At 38.0% G+C, this 12,459-nt stretch overlaps 1 protein-coding gene across 5 annotated transcripts in view; it reads left to right on the forward strand.

The window, feature by feature from the left end:
- LOC134211882 (lachesin-like) overlaps nt 1-12,459 on the forward strand; it is a 137,869-nt gene that overhangs the window by 108,063 nt on the left and 17,347 nt on the right. The gene's annotated exons all lie outside the window — the stretch shown is intronic.

The following is a 12,459-nucleotide window of genomic DNA, read 5'->3' on the forward strand; positions in this document are numbered from 1 at the left end:
CTATGAAAGTGGGAGAGAATAAAGTGTAAATATCGCGTGACCCCTCTCAATGAAAATGAAAATCTCAGTACTGGCGCTAACACGGACTTCGAGCACTATCTGGTGATGCTCGGTACTGACATCCGCGCCGCCTCGGTGTGATCTAGAGCAGGGCTGCCCAACGTACGGCCCTCGGCTCTATTTTTTGTGGCCCACGGCGTGTCAGAAAGAATACTTCAGAATCGGCCCGCAAGCTTTTCTATTTGGCTCTAGAAGCAGACATTGCAATATCATCTGAGAACAAGATATTATATTTACTTGCACAAAGATCCCTAAGTAAAAAGCGCTCTGGAAAGATATTTTCATTTGAGCATGAGCATGACCGTAGAATGCATAGTTGCTACTCCGTGATTGACTGGAGCTTGTGAAATTGCACAGAGAACCATGTGATTGGAGCATGGGATTTGCTATCCATCTGCATCTCCACGATTGTCTTGGAATGTAGTTTTGTGTTTGTTGCATAGGATGTTTTATCTGGATTCACTTTGGTGAGTGATGCGATCTATGGGAGGGGATTATATGACATGCAAATAAAAACGAGCAACAATTGGTGTTTTTCGAACCGTACTGATCAAAACAAAATATCTTGGATCACGTAACCGTTTTGCTTGCTAATCGAAATATGTACGATCAAATGCGCAATTAACACAGAACTAAATTCTCGGATCCCGCGAAAGTTCTGAGGAGGATTCTCTGTCAAATTACTATCCGACCACACAAAATTAAACCAAACACCCGAATCCGCGTTTGATACGTAACATGTTCATTCATGAACTCCGCACTGTACTTACTTGGTCGATGTCTACTGCAAACTATTGAAGATCGCGCCTGTTTCAACCGGAGCAGAGCGCAATACATGCGCATGAGCCACCGAACACCAAATAGATATTCATTTTCGCGACGACCAAAACACGACTGTATGTACTTACTTACTCGATGGCTGCTCCACTCTGGAAAGCTATTTTCATTTGAGCATTTAATGATTCTCCGCCAGCGCAGTTGTGGGTTTGTACACGTTGCGAAGATGTTGCTACAACAAAAGTTGTGAAATATTGTGTCTCCATGGCGAACATTGCACTTCGTTTACCGAGCGGATAGATAACTGAGATCAGAATCCCATCACTTTATCAATATCTTTGCTCATAAGGTCATGGTTCTGTCGAAACGCTTCTTCTTCTGCTTATTGGTATTACATCACCCTTCTTTATTATTAATTATTCATTGCACTACTTCTTTACTGAATCCATTGAATAAACTATTCAATTTGTCGTTGCAACAGAGGACCTTTCCTGCCGCTTGAAAATCATCTATCTTTTTTCCAGTGCACAAGAAAGGAAACAAATGCAACATCTCCAACTACCGGGGTATTACTTCGTTGAATGCTTACTCAAACTTTTCGAAATCATCATAAACACCGCACACTTTGAAAAATGCAAAAAATATATCTCAACGGCGCAGCACGGATTCTTTCCGAAACGTTCCGTAAACACAAATCTAGTCGAATTTACGTCGCTTTGCGTACGATCGATGGATGCTGGATTTCAAGTGGATGCTGTATATGCGGATTTCAAGCCCGCCTTCGATCGCGTTTCTTCTGCGTGAACCACAGGAACTCGGTGGAACTCATCAATTGGTTTGAATCGTACTTGATGGGAAGATCGATGAAAGTATGGCTAGGTGCAGCGCATTCCAGGACTATCGCAATCACGTCAGGTGTTCCACAAGGGTGTAATTTGGGTCCTCTCTTGTTTGCCCTGTTCATCAACGATGCTGCTCTTGTAGTGCCCAGAGGAAAACGCATCTTCTACGCTGATGATATGAAAATTTATAGCGTCATCAAAAACATTGGAGATTGTCTGGAGCTACAGAATCTGTTAATTTTATTTGAAGAATGAAGCAAGCGTAACCTTCTCGAGCATTGTGTGGCCAAATGTAGTACAATATCGTATACCAGGAAAAAAAAGCCGTTTCTATTCCATTATTCTTTGGTTGGACATACTTCAGAACGCCTCAACATAGATAAAGTTTTGTTGGATTCTGAACTATCGTTCCGCCCTCATTACGAAAATGTGATAGCTCGCGCAAATAGACAGCTTGCTTTTATCCTGAGGCTTGCTGATAGGTTTCGTGTTCCGCTGTGTTTAAAATCCCTCGATTGTGCTCTTGAACGCTCTATACTGGAGTCAGCAGTGCTTGTCTGGTGTCCTTACAATAGAATTTGGATTGACCGTTTTGAAGCAATTCAACGAAAATTTGTCCGCAATGCTCTTCGAGGCCTTATCTGGAGAGACGCTACGAATCTCCCACCGTACGAATACCGATGCGCGCTTTTGGGTATCGAAACACAAGAGAAGAGAAGGTCAAATATGTAAGCCATTTTCATCGCAAAGATCCTGGCGAATGAGATTGATGTCCCTGCTTTGCTTAACGAATTGAATGTAGGGTATCCAATCATGGTTTGAACCAAATGGCGGGTTTCAGATGAGCCGGCAAAACAAAATTGATTTATTTCTTTAAAGGGACATGTTAGAACTGCGATTTCTAGTTTATATGGAAGCTTAGTTTAATATCTTTCTGAAAACATCCTGTGTGCACATATTTATGCTTAGTTTCATTGAAAAAACTTAATAATTACATAACTTTGATTCGTACCATGGAACTAGAGGCCTGAATAAGAGAAACGCGGATAGGTATGTGCCGCCAATCCAACCGTCAAAAAACAGCAACCAATCGAGCAGGAGACCTGTCAAGCAGCCAAAATGTTGGCTTAAATACTGAGAACGGTCAAATTCGATTTTATGCCATTTTTAAATAAACAAAATTGAATGTAGTTTGCAATAATTTGCATATATTATAGATTATGAAATGAAATTCCATAGTTTATTGGATTCTATTGTTATGTGATGTGGACACATAAAATAGAGGATTGTGAGATTTAATCTACATAAATCATTTCTTCGTTTTCATGTGTTATTCTTTGATGAAGAAAATTGAATGCAGTGTTGGCAGAGTAATATTTTCTATTCGCGTTTCTCCTATTCAGGACTCTAGTTTGAACTACACTGTTCATGGTTTCAACTAAATTCGTACTATGGTTTGAACTACTGCAGCAGCCAGCAGCTCCTAAATATAAAGGTTCCCCCAAATACACGCGACGCGATTCTATCGCTTGGCGACAGCGATTCTGTCGCCATTGGTATGGAAGCGTATATAGAACATTGCCTGCAGCGACACAACGATGGAATCGCGGCGACTAGTTGTCGCCGTCGCGGCTATGAAATCGCTTAGGTTTGGGGGAGCCTTAATACTAATCACATGCATGAAACGCTGAGGAAATCTATAGAAAAGCAAATTGGTTTTACTATTCATCTTCTCGCATTAGATTAGTAACTCGAATCGTGTGAAAATCGTCTAAATTATCGATATGAAAATTGCGATTTTTTTATATTGGAAATGTAAACAAAATGCTCCAGCTAGGCGCATGCAGCGCTCCTAGCGGACAGCAGCAGAACATGACTGCATTTACAAGTTCAAACCATGGTACGAATTTAGTTCAAACCATGACCAGTTTTTACCTTGTATAAATGTTACTATTTTAACTATTTAAAACTGTTTCTGAATTGTATGATGATGTCAATCGATTACAGATAAAAATAGCGTTCGTTTGGTATATTGATCTCACTCCTGTGTCATAAAATGTGTCCTTTACGAGCCTTTTGAAATTATGCCCCCCACCAGTGGGGGGGATTTAGCGCAAATTCAGGACGTTTTTAAATCGCTTTATTTTATTACTTAAACAATATGCACGAATGTTTAAATAAACTCTATCACTTCCAGTATATATTTAAATAGTCCATTCATACTGTTTTAGGTTCATTTCCTGCCAATGAGATGGTAATTTCTACTGATTTCAAAATGGTTCAAACCATGATACGCTTTTCAAGTTCAAACCATGATTGGATACCCTATATGTGTTCTTTCAATTGAGTGCGTTGCCAAACTATTAAATGTAATTTGAAACAAATACCTAATATTATTTTACATAATTTGATATGACTGCATTGGGTAACCCCAAAAAACGAACGGTTGTTGTGGAACATTGCGTTTAAAAAAAAAATGGCAAGAAAATATTACTAGGGCAAATGATCCAATAGTAGAGGAACTCTCCAACACTATTCAATCGTTTATAATTTAAAGACACCTCATTCCACTAACCTTACAGATTATTTCCAAACCTCTTTTACTCCTCTTTGCTGTGATAATACATCGGCTCCTCCAGGCTGTGAATGTTTCACCTAAAATGAGTCCTCCAAGTATTGATACACTGCTCCCATAGTTGCGGTAATTTTTAATTCACGTTCCTATAGTTGCGAATCCCATTGTTTTCTAATGGAGCTCGCAACTATAGGAACACTACCGCAACTATTGGTGCAAAGGTGATAAAATAATAAAGTAATAGGGAAACTTTTCCGATCTCCATCTCATTGTACATATATCCATCTCATCGCTAAACAAAGAAATACGGCACCAAATTCGTCGCTTCTTTTTGTCAACATGCGTGCTCACTGCTGAAAAAAATCACAAAATAATAAACAAACCAAATTCCTTTCCATTGCTTTGTTTTTGATGGGATGGAAATAGGAGCTATGAGATGAAGTGGCGAACCCCGAACATTTCCCCTATTACTACTCAAAACCTCACGAAGGTATTGATTTGTTTCATCCTGCATTCGATTTATTCATGTGTTAAGTTTCAAATCAGAATATTTTTGTTTGTTGAAAATTCGTTGTTTCCGATGTATCGCAAATTGAAAGTGATATTGAAATTAGATTTTTGGACACATGGCTCCGTAAGAAGGGCATCGAGATAGATAATTTGACCAAGCGTTCGCTATCCACCTCGCAAAGGTAAAAGTTTATGGTCAACAAGCTAACTGTCGGAAAAAGGAAGAAAATCAAAATCAAGTGATCATAATTGGGACCAGAAAGTAATCAATTTTATAGAACGCAGCAATTTTATGCCGACTTGAGGAAAAGGTTTGGATAAATGTTGGAATAGTGCTATTTGACGAGCTCAGTGGTCTAGTGGCTACTGCTTCTGCCTTATAAGCCTTATAAGTTCTTTCTGTGTTTCACGTTCTACCAAAACGGTTCCTACTGATATAACCTCCCACACTAACAATTCCAAAACCTCCCGTGATACCCATGAGAGGTCGTAGAGTTCTTTGCATCTTTCTTAAGTAGGTGTCCAACTAACCATCCTTCCCCCTTCCATGGAGAGTGCATTGCTTCCATCTAAGAGATAAGAGCTGAGCAGAATGGATATGTTTGCGTGCATTTTGACAGTTTTAAAACTGCCATTGCCATGGGAAAACTGTCAAAACGCACGCAAACGTATCCATTCTGCTCCGCTCTATACTGATTAGTCCCAAACCAATAGTCTGTGATAACGGATGAAAGTGATTCTACTTTCACACAATAGTCTAGGCTTATACCATCTACGAATTTGTGCAAATTGCTCAATGCTAATGCTAATGGATAAATCAAGCATAATTTTTCATAACGACGTATGTAACAATTATGAGGATTCGAGAAATCCTTTGCAGAAAGTTGGCAAAACTTTTTCTAAATCTGTTTTAAAACTAAATCTTTTTTCAATACTTTTTTCCGCTGGCATGCGTCATGACATGACACGTAATAAGCGTTTTTCATTTCAAATCTCAGTTCATTCAAATTCACTGTGAAAAACGATAAAATTATACATACACCGGTATGCTGCACGCACGTCGGTGTACATTGGTCGGTTTTCCATAGTGCATGATTGACGCAACTACAGTTTTGTTTTGTTTTGCTTTTTTTGTTACATAGGTCGCTCTTAGTTCCCATATGTTAAAGCGACGTATGTAACAGTGAGACTTCAAAAATAGATTTTTTTACATACGTCGATTCGTAAAAAGATTGAATTAAAGAATTTTAAGATCTGAAATCAGTAAAATCGATGCGTATTATATAAAGCCGCGTGTGATTGTCACGTTGTATTAAAAACCTCGTTTTGTTTACTTTTGTTACATACGTCGTTATGAAAAATTATGCTTGAAATGTTGGAATAGTGAAATATGTATTCGGTATTATATTTTTTCATAAAACTTAACTGATAAATTTTTATTTTCGATAAAGACCTTAACCAGAGAAAAAACATTTTATGTATAAGCAAGGCCTATTTTGTTTAAATCGATTGCTGTGATGTTTTCATTTCCCGAATTGAATAATTTCATACCTCCATGCCCCCCCAATAATTTTATGAAGTTGGCGCTTCTGACGCCAATGTATTGGACTGTATTTGAGAGCTCCAAACGCGTACCTTTCAATATCATGTTGTTTAGTGAGAATTTCCTCCTAAGCGTAAAAGGCACAATGGTCGTTTAAGGAGGATTTACACTCATTCCTCTCTATCGCACTACGTGGAGACATAGTTTAAAGCAGTTTGCAGTCGTCAGCGAAACCAATTACTTCAAAGCCCTGGGCTATCAGCTATTTGAGAAGATTATCTACTATTAAAGACCACAGTAAAGGTGATAATACCCCTCCTTGTGAGCACCTTTTGATTGCCGAGGTTAGCTGATATTTCTCTTTTTATTAACATTTCTTTAATTCAATCTTCAATGCATTTATCGTAACCACGATTCGACATTGCCTTTTTTATGGAATTATGAGAAGTGTTGTCAAAAGTTCCCTCTATATCTAAGAATGCTTTCATATAAAGGGAAATTTCTTTTGCATCAAAAGATTTTTCTTGCGGATACTGACGATTTACCTTCCTGATAGGGGAAACCGCCAAATGTTGAACGGCTAATTTTGTCGCCTATTGTTGAACTTCCATAAGAAATGCACGTGCGTTCAACAATAGGCGAAGAAATTAGCCGTTCAACATTTGGCGAATTACCCTAAGCGAATTGTTATTTGCTTAACGGTATTTGGGTTAAATATGATGACTTGATATAGTCGGGGTTCAGCGAAACCGCACCACTGCCTTGTGTGTTCGTAGAATGAAAAACGAAAGTAATTCATATCAATTCATTCGTAAATTGGATCTGCTACACGAAAATTTGTGCAAAAACCCAGATTAATCCACCTAGCAGTGATGATGCCTTTCCCGTGCATTATAAAATATATTGCAAAAATCACATTAGAAAGGTTAAAAAAGCTCTTTAGGAGAATATATCACATTTTTTCGATAATTTAACATGTTTTTGCATTAGTTAAAATGCATTGACACCATTTCAGGAAAAAAAAATTTCGGTTTTGAATTTTTTTTTCCAAGGGGGGACCTTTGGGAAAAACAATGATTTTTCAATAATTCCGAAATGCAATGTCCGATCGAAACAATTTTCAATAGCAAACAATGGGACCGCATTCCCCGTCGAATGCAACTTGTTGCGAGTAAATCGGATAATGCTAAGTTCCAAAAAGTGTGTCTACAAAATTTGTACACATACACACACACACACACACACACACACACACACACACACACACACACACACACACACACACACACACACACACACACACACACACACACACACACACACACACACACACACACACACACACACACACACACACACACACACACACACACACACACACACACACACACACACACACACACACACACACACACACACACACACACACACACACACACACACACACACACACACACACACACACACACACACACACACACATACATATATACATACACACACACACATACATATATACATACACACACACACATACATATATACATACACACACACACATACATATATACATACACACACACACATACATATATACATACAGACATCACCTCAGTTCGTCGAGCTGAGTTGATCGGTATATAACACTATTGGTCTCCGGGCCTTCTATCAACAGTTTTTTTTTAAGCAATCATATAGCCTTTCGGTAAAACTTTGTTGTACGAGAAAGGCAAAAATGGGTAATTTTTCATTGGCGCTTGGTGTGATTTGTCTGAACCCCGGTATGTTCATCTATTATTTTTTTCCATTGTTTTCAGCAGAACGAGGACAAGCTTATCGGCCTGAAGGATTTTGGCGACGTTGTATCCTTTCGTATCCGTTGTATCCTTTAAGATAAATGTCACCCGCACCTGTCGCCAAACTGATGGAAAATAGCTTAACGACAAACTTGCTTGAAACAGCTTTGTAAGAATATCTCGCTTAACTTTTCAAAAGGTCCTAAGTAACATTTTTTTCATGAATTAATTTGAGTACAGCAATACAGCTTTCATGTTGTTTTGTTGATTGCGCTATTCAAATTAATTCATGAAAAAAATGTTACTTAGGACCTTTTGAAAAGTTAAGCGAGATATGTATTAAAATAGTTTTACCTTACAGGAAAAATTCCATCTCTACCCGGTGACCGTCAATTTTTAGCGGCGCGCCAAAAGAAAATTTTTGTGTTTTTTTTAATTATTTCGATACACCTTTCGAATTCTACTTTCAATATTGACATCTTGATACATTATGGGGGGAATATTTAGTCTGGGGAATTTTCGAAGATTTCAATAGAATACCTGAATTGATAATCTGGGTTTTTTTTTTCCCAATGGAAATAAAGCAATATTTCATCTTTTCTATTTCATCGGCCGCACACTGAACTCGAAAGTCGGTAAACAAAAACAAACAAAAATGGGAAAATTTTCACCGCACTTGCTATGTACTGGGACCGGTCAGCTGAATGACGTCACCATCCGGAAAAAAAATCCGGATCTCGCTACGGGAAGTCCACTTTTCGTGCACTGAAAAAAAAAAGAAATAATAGCGTCACCCGCCGACTGAACACCGATCTGGAAAAATCTCCTAATCTCGGGTGAACCGGGCCGGTTTTCACTGTACGGTCCTGTACGGAAACCTGGTCCCTGATGCACTGGTCAAATCTCGCCCGCCGGACGCTAAAAATGGCAAAATTTAGTGGCAAAAATCTACTAAATGGCTGACTTCCAGCCAAAACTAGGAAAACACGCGACCGACCAATCTGAATAATTTTCAAAATTATTCAAAAACATGTGATGATGTTGGCTCAAGAAATGAAAAAAAATATCAGGAATAGTTTATTATAGATCACATTTAACCCTAGACCTTGAAATGAAATCCGATGATGGTCAGTTCTAGCTCTACTATCATTAAAACGTGCGTTTTTGTTAAATTTTCTGTAGATTGTTCATAAATGATTGTGACGCTACTTGAATGAAAAACTTAAATTTAGTTCTAATCTATGATGTTAGATTAAGTTAAAAAAGTGAAATCCTGGTCTAAGTCTCCCATTTGAGATTCCAGTGCACATCAAAAGAAGATCTTGTTAGATAACAACGCATTTTCATACATAACGCTCAGTACTCAGCCGTATTCACACCGATTACTTTGATTGAGGTTAAATAATGACAACACTGAAAAGGCGGATAGTAGTTGTTAAACTTGTTTAAGCTAATAAAAACTGGAGAAAAGCCGTCGAAAATTTTTGATTACAGACTAAATTGAAAACCAATGTCACACACTTATCTAACTTCTAGGCATCATGATTATGAAAGGTGTTTATGGATGCTTGTGAAATTAAACTCTAATTGACATTGAGCGTTAGTGCTGAAATGTACTTTCAATGATATCTCCATTTTTTTTTCAATTTATCTGGATAAATCTGGACAAATATTTAAAAATCTGGACCAGACAGCAGTCCATCTGTATGTCTAGACCATTTGAAAAAAATCTGGAAGAATCCAGATAAATCTGGATGGTTGGCATCCCTGCGAGGAATGGTAAAGACACTATATATAGTGTCTTTAAGGTATGGCATTGCTGGCAGAAGATCAATATTTAAACACACATAATGGGCGAGGCCGTGAGAACAAAAGAACCCGAATCTTGGAAGGTTTATATACAACTGTTTAGGTGAAAGATTTTTCAGGTGGAACAGAATCTGGTGAGCTTAGAAAAAATAGTTACAAGACATGTTCACTACATAATAAAACTATTGCAATACCTAGTGAACAACAATTAGTAAATTGCAGAGGTGAGCCAGCCTTGGGCTGCAAGCCTCTTTAATAAAGAAAAAAAAAACAATTAGTAAAACTTGTTTGATCTCACCGAATATCTGCATGAGACCCTTTAACGTTCAAGAATCTACACGATGCAGCAACATCTTGCTTGAAACAAGAAACTTTATGGCTTGATCATCCGATCCTTAATTCTTTCCGCATTACGTCAGTTATCAAAAAACAAGACTTAACGAGCATCTCTCAAGGGCCGACCTTCAGTTTATCGTTTGTTGAAAATCTCTTATTAAAAAAATGGAAACCCAAAGATTTTAGATATTTCTATCATTGAAATTTTTTCTTAATTATTTTTGTTTCGTACATTGCTTTACTTTTCAAGTGTTTGGTCACTTAGCCCTTCATATCTGAATCTTAAAATGATTATAATTTTTAGTTAGAATACTACATAACACCGTTAATAAGACTTTTCTTTCAGTATTTCAGTTGTGTGCTGTAGATCGAAACGAGAATAATCTCTTTTGAAACGATTTGCACGCTTTTAAAATATGTAGTGCATAAGGCGTCCTATATTGAACAATGAAAAAACTGGTCACTTTATCTTATTTCAAAGTGGTTAGTACAGCTACCATTCTGCAATATTCTAATGACACCATACCAATACTGCTTATTCCAGAATTGAGTACCAGAGCTCATACGGTAGAATGATTTCAAGATAGATTGCGATTCTTCCATCAAGCTTTAAGATGAAACCAAGTTTTTATTTGCTTTCTCCAAATTTCTTCGTAAAAAAGAGTAATTCGGATCTAACTTAACCGATCGCATTTGGCCTTCATTATGGCATCCACAACTCCAATGAATCCACTGATTTTTTTCTTTCTAAACATCCATGCTGATGAAGAATGTATTAATGTATTAGCCTATTTTCATCCGAAATGTAAAGCCGGTCCTGCATTCCCCACTAACAGCTCCAAAAATTCAGAAGCATGACCATTTTGGTTTCATCCTTCAACCTCCTGAACTCTCGGCATGTACAACATCCATCATTAATATTTTCCCGCTCGCTGCCCACTCGAGATTGGCTTCACTTTCGCCGTGTCCATTGACGTCTGAGGGAGCATGAAGCGCTAGAATTATTTTCGGCCGGTGCCAACACACAATCCAGCTGGCGAAACGACACCACTGTGGATTTGTTTGGCGGGGCAGGGCGAAATAGCAAATTGGCGACTAAGCGTAACGAAACAAAGTCAAACGGATGAAAATAATAAGCATGGGGAAAATCTGATAACAAGAAAAATTGTGACAAAATCATCATCTTGTTATTCAATCAAAGTGAAGAGAAGCAGCCCCCGTTGGACGTGTTCGGGCAAACAGAACAGTAGGTATTTTGCACAGCGCTTTTTTATGTCGTGTTTTGGGGCGGTTTGGCGAAACATTTTCGTCCCTTTTATTCAATCCCTCGTTCTCTCGGTGACAGGGTTATAACGAGGCCAAATTACGACAGATTCATTATTATGCTTTCTTCCAGCAGAACAAAGAAGTGGCTTGTTGACACACAAAAATGGAGAATCATGAGAAGGTACTGGTTGACATATTACGGTGATTTTGGGCAGGACAATGGAGCACTATCTTCGCCTTCCATCAGTCCGGCCATTATTACCTTGGATTGACATTATCTTTGAGTTATTCAACCGAAAAGAAAGACTAGAAACGAACGAATGACTGCTCGGCTTAGTCAGTACATTATGAAGCATGTTGCGATAGGTTCTGCTGTCAGGATGCGATGAACTTCAGACTTTGACGAATATCGTGCTCCATCAGAGTACAATCGTGGTAAAATCAGATGCATATTTACTTTTATACTTTGCTTATAGTATAAGTATAGGTTTTTGTTATTGTTATTGATCAAAGCATATAAGTCCAATAATTACAATTCCATCTATTTTTGTCGTGCTGTTCTGAGTATGCTCAGAATAGATGCGTCGTTTTCCTTAGGGCTCGGTGTGAGCCTGTTTGGCGTGAAGGGTAGTGGATGGCTACTTGATAAGATAATAAGCAAATGATTTCAACGAAATTTTTTTGAATATTGTTATCAAATAATCTTGGAAATTTTGCAGTCAATCAATTATTGACAGTCGCCAGTCAATTTCTAAGCTCGCGAACTACACTGTCGACCAGTGTAATTGGCGTTTTGTACAATTGTTTCGTCCTGTTACCTACTATTCAGGCTAAGCTGTGAAGATATTGCAAACAGCTCACTAGAGGCGTTGGGATAAACCAATAATTATGTTTACTTCGCTCAAATGGAACAAATGATATCACAAACTTAGTACCTTCCATGGT

The sequence above is a fragment of the Armigeres subalbatus genome, chromosome 2 (genome assembly GCF_024139115.2).
Source record: "Armigeres subalbatus isolate Guangzhou_Male chromosome 2, GZ_Asu_2, whole genome shotgun sequence".
In the NCBI taxonomy this organism is placed as follows: Eukaryota; Metazoa; Arthropoda; class Insecta; order Diptera; family Culicidae; genus Armigeres; species Armigeres subalbatus.